At 43.1% G+C, this 15,000-nt stretch overlaps 1 long non-coding RNA gene across 1 annotated transcript; it reads right to left on the bottom strand.

Annotated features, from left to right (window-relative positions):
- Window positions 1-3,087: 3,087 nt before the first annotated feature.
- LOC121694778 lies at window positions 3,088-4,746 on the bottom strand. The gene is made up of 3 exons (XR_006025888.1): window positions 4,667-4,746; window positions 3,471-3,605; window positions 3,088-3,216 (listed from the first exon to the last, which is right to left on the bottom strand). It is a non-coding gene; the product is annotated as an uncharacterized LOC121694778 (long non-coding RNA).
- Between the last annotated feature and the right edge of the window lie 10,254 nt (window positions 4,747-15,000).

Raw genomic sequence — 15,000 nt, 5'->3', positions numbered from 1 at the left:
TTGTTTATATTGTAGCTACACGCTTGTCTCATTGGCCTGGGGCGTTTGCTTAAAAAAAAAAAAGAACACGTATGGAGGACTTAACGGTCTAAAAGTTGGATTAAAGTGACACAATCGAGACAGCTGATGAGGTTGCCCAATAACTTTTTTGGATATGATATTGTGAGCTTGTGCGAATTCGGAGAAGAAGCGTAGGCTGTGTTCTTTCCGTGCATCAATGTAGACAATTTCTTACTATCGCGAACTCTTGTCAGGGGAGGTCATTCATTTTGGGTGTCACCTATGACTTGAACAGATAGCCTGCTATGCCACCCGATGTACTATTATTGTTACAGTTTTTAATCAATGCAACTAACATTATGTGTAAAGCGACGCAATATAAACCGTAGCCTATGCCTCCTCCCGTTATGACATGTACAACAATGTTTTTCACAATTTGCGACAGAAGGTTTTGACTGAGCGTGTCAACATAAAATAATAATAATATTGTCATCATCGCGAACTGTTGAGTAAGGGGGTCAGTCGTGTTTGTGACGCACAGACAGCCTTGTAGCCTATTTTGCTTAGGCCTCACTTTTAACGACAGTAGGTTGTGAGTGTATGTTGACAAAAAATAACCATGCAATTAAAAGTCAACTTAAAACTTTGCTATTATTAATTTATAGCACAAAACCATAACCAGAAGGCAGAACCTCGCATATTAGCGTCATGATTTGTGTGCGTCTATTTGGCAAGGCCACTAGCTGTCATGGATGCGTTGTTGCTAAAGGAAGGCACAGGTGTCAAAAGTTAAAAAATAAATGGAGATGGGCGGCTTTTGGAAACGGGGGAGAACTAACAAGCCATGGTGTAAAGAAATTAAAGTGCCAGGGGTTTGCTTTTGCGCGGTTTGCTGCAAGAAAATTGTTTATGGATGCAATAGGAAAACGTTTTAGCACGCCAACAATCAGAAGACCGCCATATCGTGCACTTCAGGACATCTTCCCTATACCTGGTGCAACTAGCCACCACGACAGAGGTAGGCTACGTTTATCTATGGCTGACCGTTTTTGCGCTCAGAAGGTAGGCTATGCATGTTCTTTCATAGCGCAACACGACCTGTCCCTCACCATATCGCAACCTCTTGTCAACCTTATACAATCTGTTGCTGAAGACAAAAGCGCCCTCTCCAGATTGTCGTTATCATGCGCAGACCTCCTGCATGAGCACACACAGTATTGCTGCTCATTGGAAAACTGAGTTGTCTGTAAAACTCAAAATTACCATGTTTTCATTAAATGCGGATGAGGCAACATATTGAAATATGAACAATATCTAGGGGTTTTTTTTATTCGTTACTTTGATGAGGAAATGGGAAGTCTTGCAAACTTGATTTTATAGATTTTACTTGGTGTTGAATTGCATATTAACAAGAAAAAAAATCTCCCCTTTAAACACTTTTGGCCTGAAGTGATTAAATAAGAGTGTAAGTTAAAGCCTTTCTACAATATTTCTGCAGTAGAAAAGAACAGCAATGGCTAATCAGCAATGGTCAGGGATGGTACTGAAATATTGTTTTGTTCATCAGGAACACTCAATCTCAATCAAGAACACTCTCAATTCGCCTTATTCACATGGCGGCCATTGGCGGCTAAAAACGAGGCTACAGGGTACACAAACCATAGGATTGTTATGTTCTATGCATTCACCTGTAGGTGGCATTAATTATATAGTAAGTGCACCCTGTAGCCTCGTTTTGGTTTAAACAATGGCCGCCGTGTGAATAAGGCGAATACTCCCTTTACTTTGCTGTTTGCATCTTTTTGTACATTAAAAACCTGCTATCTCTATACAGTAGGTAGATATGAACAACATATGACTTATGGCCTAAAAAAAGTTCAGTCAAACTATTTTTTTCACTTTAATCCCTGCACACTCCCTCCCTCTCTCTCTCACTCACTCATACACACACACACACTTATACACACACTTCCTCTCTCTCTCACAGACACACCCCCCCCCCCTCACTCTCGCATATACACACACACCCTCTCTCTCTCTCTCACTTATACACACACACTCTCTCACTCTCACTTATACACACACTCTCACTTATACACACACACTCTCTCACTTATACACACACACTCCCTCTCGCTCACTTATACACACACTCTCTCACTTACACACACACACTCTCTCACTTATACACACACTCTCTCACTTATACACACACACTCCCTCTCTCTCACTTACACACACATGTATGTTGTGTTTCTGTAGAATTATTGGCACCAGAGCCATGCAGTGTCCCATAAACGTAACACCTATACATCATTCATCAACTTTGCTCGCAATGCCTTTACTTTTGGGCTCTCTTTGGTTGTTCCCACTTCAATATTGTAGATGGTGGTCTGCAGGAATGTAAAAGTTGCATAGAGATTCGTCGCAACTCAAACTGAAAATGAAATGAACCTTGAAAAGCTTGTCGAATGCTGCCAGAGAGGTGTCTCCTTTGCATGGAATGAGCTTCTTATCCATGGCTATGTAGAAACTGTTGATGGCTCGCTTGGAGGTTCCCAAAGCTAGCAGATATGGCTGCCGACGTTCATCTTCATTCAAGTGCTCATCAAGACTCTGGCATGACTGGAGGAAACATAAGAGAAAGGATTATAATTGAGTCCTCATGTTCAAATGAATACACTTCATGTCAAAGACAATACTGTGTGATAATGGAATTACACACCTTGTGAAATACTACCAAGTTGTCTGTGGCTCGACTTCCACTGATCTTGTGACTCCTCTTTCTCCCAGATGGCTGAGGTGACAGGATGTGCATCAGCAGGAGTAAAGTGGACATCACTGTCCCAGCCCGGGTTAGGGTGGGGTTTGGAGGAGAGTCATACAATAACTATTTAATTATTCAGATTGAACAGTCATGCATAAAAAAAAGGTATTTTGACAACTTAACTTCAAATTAATATCCAGAAATGCAGAGGTAATTTCCTAAAATGGCAACTAAAATGTTAAACTCCATTACTCCATACAATTACCTTGTTGTCTATAGACAACTCCATTTGTTCCTCCCTGGCAGACAGCAATAGGTGTTGCAGCAATGGTGTTTGTAGCTTGTAGTGCAGGTCTTTCTTTTATCAGCTTGGGTTTGTACGAGGGCCCTCTTTCCAGATGTCTTGCAGATGTTTCAGATCCAACAAGAAGGCTGAAGTCTTGAAGAACCTGAAACATTAAAGAAGACACAGTACAACTTAGAATGGGGCGAAAAGCAAAACACTGTTGAAATTGACAACCTTGTCAGCAATTACACACACATGTATCCGTTAGGCTAGATTAAATCTCAGGGATAGGCGACTCTAGCAAAGAGGGAAAATGCAACACATTCATGTACATTTGCACATTTGTACATCTCCACAATTTCTTCTGTGCCTTTGCAAGGCAACTGTATAAAACCCCAAACCAAGCAAAGATTATACCTTTATCAGAATCATGGATGACTAAGCACATGTCCTTGGTAACCAGCTCTGGAAACACATCAGCATCCACTTCCATTCCTCCATCATCAGTCACTGTCAAGGTTTTGTCTTCATTTATGGAGAACTTTGCCCAGACTACAAGATAAATAAATAAATATATTAGTATTATCCAAAATATACTGTGGTAGAGCACATACTACATAGAAATCAGCATTGACATTTCTCTGCCTAACTCCAATATTGTTTGCCTAGAAGCATTTAACAGCAAACACTACTTCATAACACTATCAATTTAAAAAAGTAACTGTTAGTAGACATATAAATAACTTTGGGACCAAATTACAGACCCCTCTACTTTTTCCCATTCAACTGAAATGAATTGAGCTTCTCAGTCGGAGAAATCTACGAACATGCACATAGCCTAGTCAAATAAATCAACAGCTGCATGGCAAATACATTTTTACAGCTAATCAGTGCACAAATTACGGAAATTATCTTTTAACGTTATTCACAAATAGCACTTCATGCAGAAACTACAATGCAAATCATGATGTGATTCAATGGAACATATGTTCCACTAATGTTACATTGCTCTGAAAAATGAAATTTCCTTTGAATAGATCCCAAACATAAAAATGAATGGACGTCGTGAGGCTTCGGTACCGATCCACTTGCACGACACTTCATTTTGTCGTGTCGCATTCCACTCTAGTCCTATGGGTGACGTCAAGCGACTTTAACGTGCCCGCAAAGCATTCCGGGAAGGCAGCGCTGCATTTGAAAATATGTTGCGCGTCAAAAAGCTTGTTTTAACAATCTCTTCCACGACCACCTAGTAGTCCATATAACAAACGAAACTAGGATTTGGATGAATATATTGACTGTTGGTGTTTCTGGCGAGGATTTGAGATTGCATTGAGTAGTTTAAATAAAACAAGATTTCCAAATGGCTTGCATAGTTTGTTTAGGCTATTAATGTGTTGTATACTGTTAAGTACATGCCTAAAATTGTGGTCCATTTGTGGAAAAACACTTAAGATACGTTAAAACGAACTGAGTATGAGCTGGTAACTGACATTTTAAACAAAACGCCCACACACGACTGAACGAGGGGAGGCAGCGCGACTCTACGCGTATGACGTGTCGTGCAAGTGGATCGGTACCGTTACTCGCTAGTGAGCTACTATCAAACTTACCCCATGATGAACATTATCCAAGCATGGCTCACATATCCTGACAATCATCGCATCCACTTCTAAGTAATGTTACATTTGTTGATGGAAAAGGCAAACAATTTTACATTCTTCATTTTAATTTTGGGTAACGTTGTTTGCTTGGTAGACAAATATCTAGCTAAATTATCTATCTTAGCTAGCAACTATGTCGGTAACGTTGACGTTAGCTGACTGACCACGTGAATGTCATTTCAATGCATGAATGTAACTGGTTAGCACACCATAACGTTACAGCTAATAACGTTAGCAGCCTATTGTAAGCTTAACTAACAAGGATGGTGATGTAGATGTATAGATTAAACGTAGGTAGACCTCGCAAAAAAAAATGAAAAAATAAAATTAGGACAACACATTACACCACACTAAGTCAAACACACATAAGGTAATTTAGTGTTATCAAGCAGCTAAAAGTTTGGACAATGTCTTACTCAATGCTAAGGTACGTTGACAACGGGCGGGAAAGCAACTTCTAAGTCTACAGTTTCCTATAGAAAGTCTGAGAGTGCAACACAACGTCTAATACACGTATTTTATCAACGAATGTCAAAAATAGCTTAATTTAATAACTTACCACCATACAGAATTGTCCACCACTTGAAGAGAAGTCTGCTATCCTGCAGGGGGGTTTGAGAAATGGCGGACCACGCTGGAAGTTTGAGCTTGCAAATTGGCAAAATATCCCGGATGGAACTTGTTACACCCAATTAGTGTTTTTTTATCGGAACGCTGCAAATTAACACGGTCTTTTGTATCCTACCTACACCAACGGTGTTGAGAGTTTAACATCTATCACTGCAACAGCGTTTATTTGTCATAACACCAGAAATATAACACCCGTGAATTTGCTGTGTGTCCATCCTCTGACAAGAGTCACACACATCACACACCTCTGACCCCCTCCTCCCTCTGTTTCTCTGGTGCTGTCTGTCACTGGCTTGTAACACTGCTGCCATTATGGTGTGGTCCTCAGGGGGCTCTGTCTGCCCCGACGCTCCCCCGCTCCTGCCCTCTCGGACGGGGAAGGGCTACAAGAGCTCTGGGAGCGGCAGCATGCTGATATATGGCCGGCTGTATAGAGGCAGCACAGTGGGACTCTGCTCCGCTGACGCACTCATAAAACGCCGGCCAAATCTGACCCCCCCCCCCCCCCCCCCAATCATATCCCCACCACCACCACCCCACCAAATCATACCCCCACACCCCACTACATCATACCCCCAGCACCACCACATCATACCCCCCCCATCACCACCCCACCCACATCTTACCCCCCACACCCCACCACATCTTACCCCCACACCCACCCCACCACATCATACCCCCACCAGGAAAAAAAGTTCCCCTTTCAGGCGATGAGTGGGGTAGGTGGGGACTCAGCTCAACGCAGCGGTAGGGTGGCCCGGCCCAGAGTGTGTGTGTGTGTGTGTGTGTGTGTGTATGTGTGTGTGTGTGTGTGTGTGAGCAGCACAGCAGTGGGGTGGTCTGGCCCACAGTGTGTGTGTGTGTGTGTGTCGGGCAGCACAGTGGAAGGGTGGCCCGGAGGAAGGGCCTCTTTCAGTGTGTGCTGAATGGACCAGCCGCTGTTGTCTCGTCTGATGTCTTCACTTGTGCTCTGGACAGGGCTCTGGACTCCACACCACCACACACACACACACACACACACTCACTCAAAGACAGGCACACAGTTTCAACCTCACTCAGACTCAGACAGTCACTTTCATGAAAACACACACACACAAGAATGAAGTTAAAGTAGTAACAAATTAAAGAGCGGGTTTTGCTGGTGGTAGACTTTTTAATCTGGCATTTTGCGCACACACACACACACACACACACACACACACACACACACACACACACACACCATTCTGTCTTTTTAAGTGTTGTCCAGCTGAATCTGACAGTGGCCTTTCAGGGTGGATTTCTGTCAGCAATGCTGAAAAGCTTGAGAAGACACCTCCCGCACAAACACACACACACACACACACACACTTACTTTCACACAAACTTTCACACACACTCACACACTCACAAAATGCTGTTCACACCCACAACCACCCACACACAGTGCTGGACAATCTGGACAGATGGAGTCTCCCACACACACACACACACACACACACACACACACACACACAATGCTGAAAAGCCTGTAGAGATCACGTCTCCTGCACAGACACACACACACATTCACTCGCACCCACTGACACACACACACACATACAGACTAAAAGGTCTATAGAGATTACACCTTCTGCCCACATTCATACACACACTCACACCTACAGACAGAAATACACACACACACACACACACACATACACACACACGTACAGTGAAAAAAGCCTGTAGAGATGGCGCCTCTTGGTAGAATCCCTTCTCTCCTGTCAGAACTCACTTTGGGTTTAATCCCATCCTGTCCTCCCTCCCTCTCTCTCTCTTTCTTTTTCATTTCATTCTTTTTTATTCATTATTTCTTTCTTTCTTTCTTTTGTTCTTTGTTGTGTCCTCCCTAGTCTTTCTCTTGAATCACTATAATCTTTCTTCTGCTCTCTTTGTTTTTGCCAGCATATATATCATTTATTTTCATCTGTATTAGTTTTGGGTGTCTTTCTGTCCCTCCTTCTATTTGTGTTTTCCTTTCTTTAGTCTTTATGACGTAGTTTCCTCCCTCAAAACTCTCATGCTTTCTTTCTTTCTTTCTTTCTTTCTTTCTTTCTCTCTCTCTCTCTCTCTCTCTCTCCCTCTAACAGGTCGGCCAGTGTGTCGTGCTGTATGGGTGCACACAGGAAGTGTGTGGGTATTTAGTGCATTCCTGCAGACTGTATTGTTACATGTCTGGGACTTTGTACAGTGGCTCATAAAGATGTAACCCAGTCTGACGACTAGACGAGACAGGAGAGCAGAGCAGAGCAGAGAAGAGAAGAGGAGGGGAGAGGAGGAGAGGAGAGGAAAAGAGGGGAGAGAAGAGGAGGAGAGGAGAGGAGGAGGGAAGAGGAGAGGAGGAGGGGAGGGGAGAGGAGAGGAGGAGAGAGGTGAGGAGGAGAGGAGAGGAGAGGAGGAGAGAGGTGAGGAGAGGAGGAGAGGAGAGGAGGAGAGGAGAGGAGAGGAGGAGAGAGGTGAGGAGGAGAGGAGAGGAGGAGAGGAAAAGAGGGAAGAGGAGAGGAGGAGAGAGGTGAAGAGAGGAGAGAGGTGAGGAGAAGAGGAGAGGAGAGGAGAGGAGGAGAGAAGAGGAGAGGAGGAGAGGGAGGAGGAGAGGAGAGGAGAGGAGAGGAGGAGAGAAGAGGAGAGGAGAGGAGGAGAGGAGAGGGGAGGAGAAGAGGAGAGGAGAGGGGAGGAGTACGTCCTGCCACAGCAGATGAGCCATGTGTCTGTATGAGCTCTTTCCCGGGTCTCAGAAACACACACACACACACACACACACACACACATACATATAGGCCATGCGTTTTAATGCACAGAAAGCCATGTTATTTCAGGCGTCCACTAGACTGGGCTGGTAAGTGCTGTTGATGCCCCTGCGTGTCTGCATGTGTAGGTATATATTTATGTCAGGCTTGTGTTGGCCGATTCGTCTGTGTTCACATTCACATTAATAGTTCTTGTTCGTGTGTGTGTGTGTGTGTGTGTGTGTGTGTATGTGTGTGTACCTGTTATATGTCAGCCTGCAACAGACATGACAGGGTTATGGTGTTTACCTGAAAAAGTCTGTGTGAGATCTGCATAAGGTGTGTGTGTTTGTGTGTGTGTGTGTGTGTGTGTGTGTGTGTGTGTGTGTGATGTGCATCAGACTTGAATGTCTCTTTAAGTGTATACACAGACAGAAACACAGAAACACAGAAACACATTCTCTTCATCACATCGGTATTGGACCCAGCCATCTGCATTCCCACTGTCAGTGCCTTGGCCTGCCAGAAGACACACACACACACACACACATGCACGAGCGCACAGACACACACACATACACACACACACACACCAGGCAGACGATAAAATAAATAGCAGAATAAAACAACACAGAGGAAAAGAATATGAGAAGATGAAGCAGCAATCAGTTCTGCCAAATGGAGGAAACCAGCTGGGTGAGAAACTATGTGTGTGTGTGTGTGTGCGTGTGTGTATGTGTGTGTGTGTGTGTGTGTGTGTGTGTGTTTGTGTTTGTGTGTGTGTGTGTGTGTGTGTGTGACTGAATGTGAATGTACTCATTGCCATGTGTATATCTCTCTGCCTTTGTGTGTGTCTGTGTGTGTGTGTATCACCCTCTCTTTGTATGTGTGTGTGGGCGTGTGCATGTGTGTTTGTGTACATGTGTTTGTGTGTGAGTGTGTGTGTGTGTGTGTGTGTGAATGTAGTCATTGGCATGTGTATATCTCTCTGTCTTTGTGTGTGTGTGTGTGTGTGTGAGAGTGTGTGTGTGTGTGTGTGTGTGGGTCTTTAATGCTGACACCTGCAAGCCATTTCAGCCTGATGTACAGTTGAGAGAGCCGGGGGGGGGGGGGGGGTTGCTAAGCGATGAGGAAGAGGATGTTGCTGATGATGAAGATAATATGATACTGCAGCCTTTTTTCTTTGGTCTCAATGGTGGTGTATGGCAAGCCGATTGAGCATTTATTCAGATATCTTGATATCAGGCACAATTATCATGTACATGCAAGCCATTTCTGTCCACTTGTTAACTAGTGAGCAATTTCTGTGTGAACTAGTTAACTAGTGACAGCCAAAATGCTCACTAGTTAACTAGTAAGGCCCAAATTCATGTAATATGTTTCATATCTTACTAGTTAACTAGTAATGCTCAGCATGTTCACTAGTTAACTAGTGGACACTGAAATCTGCACTAGTTAACTAGTTTAAAAACTTCTATATTTTACTAGTCAACTAGTAAGGTACAAAAAGGTTTACTAGCTGACTACTGAATGTTAAATTCCCACTTGTTAACTTCTATGTAATTTGGCCAGCCGCTTGGGCATTTATTCTGATATCTTGATATCAGGCCAACATGCAAGCCATTTTTGTCAACTAGTTAACTAGTGAGCCATGTTTGTGCACACTAGTTAACTAGTGACAGCATAAATGCCCACTAGTTAACTAGTGAACACATATTAGCTTCACTAGTTAACTAGTGAGAGCCAGAAATGTCCACTAGTTAACTAGTAAAGACCAAAATGCATACATGTCAGCTAGTTGAAGGCTTTTGGGTCTCACTAGTTAACTAGTGACAGCCAAAAATGTGCCCATGTTTACTAGTGAAGGCAAAACTCCTCACTAGTTAACTAGTTGGAGTAGGTCAATGTCACTAAAAATGTCACCAAAAGTGTCACTAGTTTACTAGTGTGCCCCAAAATGCGCACTAGTTAACTACTGAAGGCCATTTCAGTCCCACTAGTTAACTAGTGAGGGTGTTGTTGGCCTTACTAGTTAACTAGTGGCATGTATATTTTGTTCACTAGTTAACTAGTTACACCTAAAAAGAGAAACAAGCTGACCGTTTTTGTTCACTAGTTAACTAGTGGAACAATTGAAGTCTCACTAGTTTGCATGTGTGGCAGTGAAGCAGCTCACTAGTTAACTAGTGCCTGAAACGGCTATTATGCAAATTCTAATGAGAGGGTGGGTAGAAGACTCCTATTGGGTATTATGTAAGAATCCCACCCAGTCTAAATGTAAATTTACTGTTCATAGCCTCGCGATCAGGTCCTGATGGGTGCCCCTAGTGGCTAAAGTGACACACTGCTCTGCAACGGTACTTCAGTATACCGGTAGATAGTAAAGCAGAGCCTGCAGTATGCAGCATCTCATATTCTGTCAAAATGTTTTTTACAGGGAAACCCCATGCTTTAACAAGTGTGCTCTTAGTGATCCACACCAAAGATTCAAGAGATCGATTTTAATATCATTCTTTGTTTATTGTTGCTAGGCAACCACAGACATAAATGTATCCATTCAGTCACGCTTTTCTGATTAATAACTGAAAAACAAAAGATTGTACACATTAACTGCACATGGTTTCAAAACTAATTAAAAGCTCAAAGATCAAGAAAAAAGACTTCATGCACTTCAAAAGAATTGGACCCTGGTCTCCCGCATGATGTCCTGCTGCTTAACCACTTGAGCTAGTCTTGTCACATCAGCAATACTATCATCAATGTTCATGTTACTGAAACGTTTTGTTGCTAGGCAACCATATACAAATGCCTCCAGTTTTATCGCAATTTTCAGACTAATAACTGAAAAACTAAAGATTGTAGACATTAACTGAACGAAGATTACAGCAATACACCACAATTTTGTCACTAGACATGTTATCAAAACATATTTTTATGCTCAAACGATCTTAGTTTATAAAAGTTTGCTCTTAGAACAGCCTGGACGAAGTCAGCCATGTTTTCTAGGTTTCTGAGTCCTAAATGGACCAATCAAAATCCTTGTTCCGCCTTCTTCATTTGCATGCAAGTGCGACATTACGCACTAGTTAACTAGTGGCCAATGTTACGTCCCACTAGTTAACTAGTTGCACAAAATGCCAGCCGTTTGTGTATTTATTCAAATTCCACTAGTTTACTAGCATTTTTCTCCTGCTAGTTCATTATGGACAGTGTTTTGTCCTCACTAGCTAACATGTAAGGCTCAAAATGCCCTCTATAAGCTAGTGAAAGGCATTATAATGCAGATATGCTCACTAGTTAACTAGTGAGCATGTTCTGTTCCATTACTAGTGAACTATGAGGCCAAACATGTCAACTAGTTAACTAGTGAAGGCCAATTTGTCACTAGTTAACTAGTAAGAGTACCTTTTGCATTACTAGTGAACTAGATCCAAAAACAGCCACTAGTGTGTGTCTTGTGCGCACTAGTTAACTAGTGAGCTGCTTCACTGCCACACATGCAAACTAGTGAGACTTCAATAGTAAGGCCCACAACACCCTCACTAGTAAACTAGTGGGTATTTTGTTGTTAACAAGTGACCAATTTGGCATCTCACTAGTTAACTAGTGGGGCTGAAATGGCCTTCACTAGTTAACTAGTGGGCATTTTGGGGCACACTAGTAAACTAGTGACACTTTTTGCACCTCACTAGTTAACTAGTCAAATGGAAATTGCCATCACTAGTTCACTAGTGGGTGTTTTGGTGCACACTAGTAAACTAGTGACACTTTTTAGACCTCACTAGTTAACTAGTGGGCAGTAAGCCATTTATGGTTCACTAGTTAACTAGTGAGGGCCAAAATATGCACACTAGTTAACTAGTGGGAGCCAAAAGGCTCACTAGTTAACTAGTCAACACATTTTAGCTTCACTAGTTAACTAGTGAGAGCCAGAAATGTCTACTAGTTAACTAGTAAAGGCCAACATGCATACCAGTCAGCTAGTTGAAGGTTTTTGGCCCTCACTAGTTAACTAGTTCACACAAACATGGCTCACTAGTTAACTAGTTGACAAAAATGGCTTACATGTACATGACAATTATGCCTGATATCAAGATATCAAAATAAATGCTCAATCGGCTTGCCATAGTGGTGATATACTGTGGGCCAGATGTACGTACATTTGCGAACATAGCGTTATCAGCGCCATGGACACACCGCAGATTGCGAACGCTGTCAGACCCAAGTTTCCGTCGTATTTATCAATCGTTCAATCCTTAGTGTAAACTGCGCCTTTCTCTGCCCTTCTCCGCCCATAAACGCAATTTACGAACGTCCACAACTGAATGGCAGCGCCTACAAGCGCAGTTGAATGAAGTTAACTGATGACAACATTAAAAAGAATCAAACGTTTAGCGATCATGAAATAATAGCATACATGATAAGATGTCAACAAGCAGGGAGATAATGAAGATCAGTAGTTCTACTCAAACTACTTGTGCACGTAGGCTATGGAAGATTGGTCAAATCTAGCAAGTAGGAAAGTTTAAGTGAATAACGTGAAAGTGAAAGTAAGACATGCGAAAGGCCAACGAAAGTTAAGGTTGCTTTTGGTAGTACAAATACTTTCACCACAAAAACTGGTGTTCTAAATAGCGATTCTGTTGTCTTTGAAAGGTTCTCTTATTGACGCATTGAACTGCAATGTGGATTAACACCTGCTTTTACAAGGCGGAAGTATTTAGGCGCAGAATAGGCCTGCGCTTTCAGGAGCAGTCTTTGTACATACCGCGGAATACATAACTAGGCGCTCTTTACTCTTCCCCTCCCATCTTTTTACGCTAAACTCCCACTTTCCCCTGGATGCATGACATGACAATCGCAATCTGCCAGTTTCAGCTCCCACGACAGGCAGTTTGCGCTTTTACATCATTGCGGCCTGTTTGTACATACCTCGCAATGATTTTACACGCACATTGCGAAACAAATACACCTGAAATGGGCGCAAAAGCGTTAGTACATCTGGCCCTGCGTGTCTGTGTGTGCGTCCTGTCCTACGATGAAAGGGTTTTCACGGCCAGGTAAAACGCCAGTGTGTGTGTGTGTGTGTGTGTGTGTGTGTGAGCAGACAGATAGCCACACTGCACACTGCATTGGAGAAAGGAATTTGACCATGTTCTGTGATGTTAACACAGAAGGTATACAACTTAGGTCAGTCCAAGAAATGCTCAGATGTTATTTCACAAGCCCAATTACAACCTTATAATTAGGCTAGAAAATAAAACGGTCCGTTTTGGCAGATTTAGCACCCCCTCATGGTTTTCTAGAACATCCAGATGAATAATTAATTACCTTGCAGCCAATGACGTTATGATCCAAAGCCAGCTTACTGTAACAATAGTTTAACAGATTGCCTTCTGGTCCCTACGCTGAATTGCCTACTCCCTTCCTTCTGCACAGGGTGTAAAATTCACAGGGAACTTCACAGGGATCTTGATTACTTTGGAATGCCCTGCTAGTCTTAGGCTGTCTTAGAGACGGTTGGATTCACAAGATGTGTCCATTCAAAACAGTGGAGTGTAGTTAGCTTGCTAACTTGCCAACGTTATAGAGTTGGCTCAGATATCATTTCAGACGTGTTTTGGGATTACAAGAAAGGCTTTTTTAGAATGAACGGTGTCTATTTCTCACTAGTACTCACAAAATCCAAGCATGAAAAAGCCAAACAAATTTACGTTTATCTGTGCCATTTAACTTCCGGTGAAGTGATGCCTGCTTGAAGCTGTAAGCAAATTTTGGGGTGTAACAAATACAGACCAGAGTCAAATAAGGTACACCCCCAGAAATCACGTCAATTTCGAGCTGCATTGACATTTGCCCGTTTTACAGTGGCAGTTTTAAGTTGTAATATTTGCATAGGAAGGAGGTGACAATGGGACTTGTATGTCCCGTTTACCCACCGAGCTGCCTTTACTGAACTATGCCAAGGTCAACTCGCTCGCGCATTCTATCACCCCCTTTAAGCTGTTCACGCCATCCATTTCTCTCTCTCTCACTGTGTGTGTGTGTGTGTGTGTGTGTAAGCAGACGATCCACTTCGCCATCACAAACACACTCTCACTCGTTCTCTTTTTTCCCCTTCTTGTATCGCTCCCCTCTTTCTCTCAGAATTATCTTCTCTTTGTTTTTCTTTCTTTCCCTCTCCATTTCTCTTCTTCCTCTCTCCTCCTCCATCGCTCTGTCCATCTCCACATGTTCTCTCCTCCTCCATCGCTCTGTCCATCTCCACATGTTCTCTCCTCCTCCATCGCTCTGTCCATCTCCACATGTTCTCTCCTCCATCGCTCTGTCCATCTCCACATGTTCTCTCCTCCTCCATCGCTCTGTCCATCTCCACATGTTCTCTCCTCCTCCATCGCTCTGTCCATCTCCACATGTTCTCTCCTCCATCGCTCTGTCCATCTCCACATGTTCTCTCCTCCTCCATCACTCTGTCCATCTCCACATGTTCTCTCCTCTTCCATCGCTCTGTCCATCTCCACATGTTCTCTCCTCTTCCATCGCTCTGTCCATCTCCACATGTTCTCTCCTCCTCCATCGCTCTGTCCATCTCCACATGTTCTCTCCTCTGTGTCTCTCTAGTATTTAATCTCTTTCAACCTCTCTGTCCATGAGTATTTCTGTTACCATTTCTCTCTCCCTCCCTCCCTGTCTTTCTTTCTGTTACTCTCTCTCTCTCTCTCTCCCTCCCTCCTTTTTAATTCCCCCCCTCTTCCCTTCCTCTCCTTTCTCCCTCTCTCTGGATTATTCTGTCTATCTGTTTCTTTCTCTCCCTCCATATGTTCTCTCTCCTCCTCTCTCCTTCCCATGTTCAGGTCTTCACTGGATACCCCGGCCCACTCTCGCAGCACCAGCAGGTACGTCAGT

This window comes from Alosa sapidissima, chromosome 20 (assembly GCF_018492685.1).
Source record: "Alosa sapidissima isolate fAloSap1 chromosome 20, fAloSap1.pri, whole genome shotgun sequence".
Classification (NCBI taxonomy): domain Eukaryota; kingdom Metazoa; phylum Chordata; class Actinopteri; order Clupeiformes; family Clupeidae; genus Alosa; species Alosa sapidissima.
The sequence above is the reverse complement of the archived record's forward strand: the minus strand, read 5'-3'. Positions and strand labels throughout refer to the sequence as shown.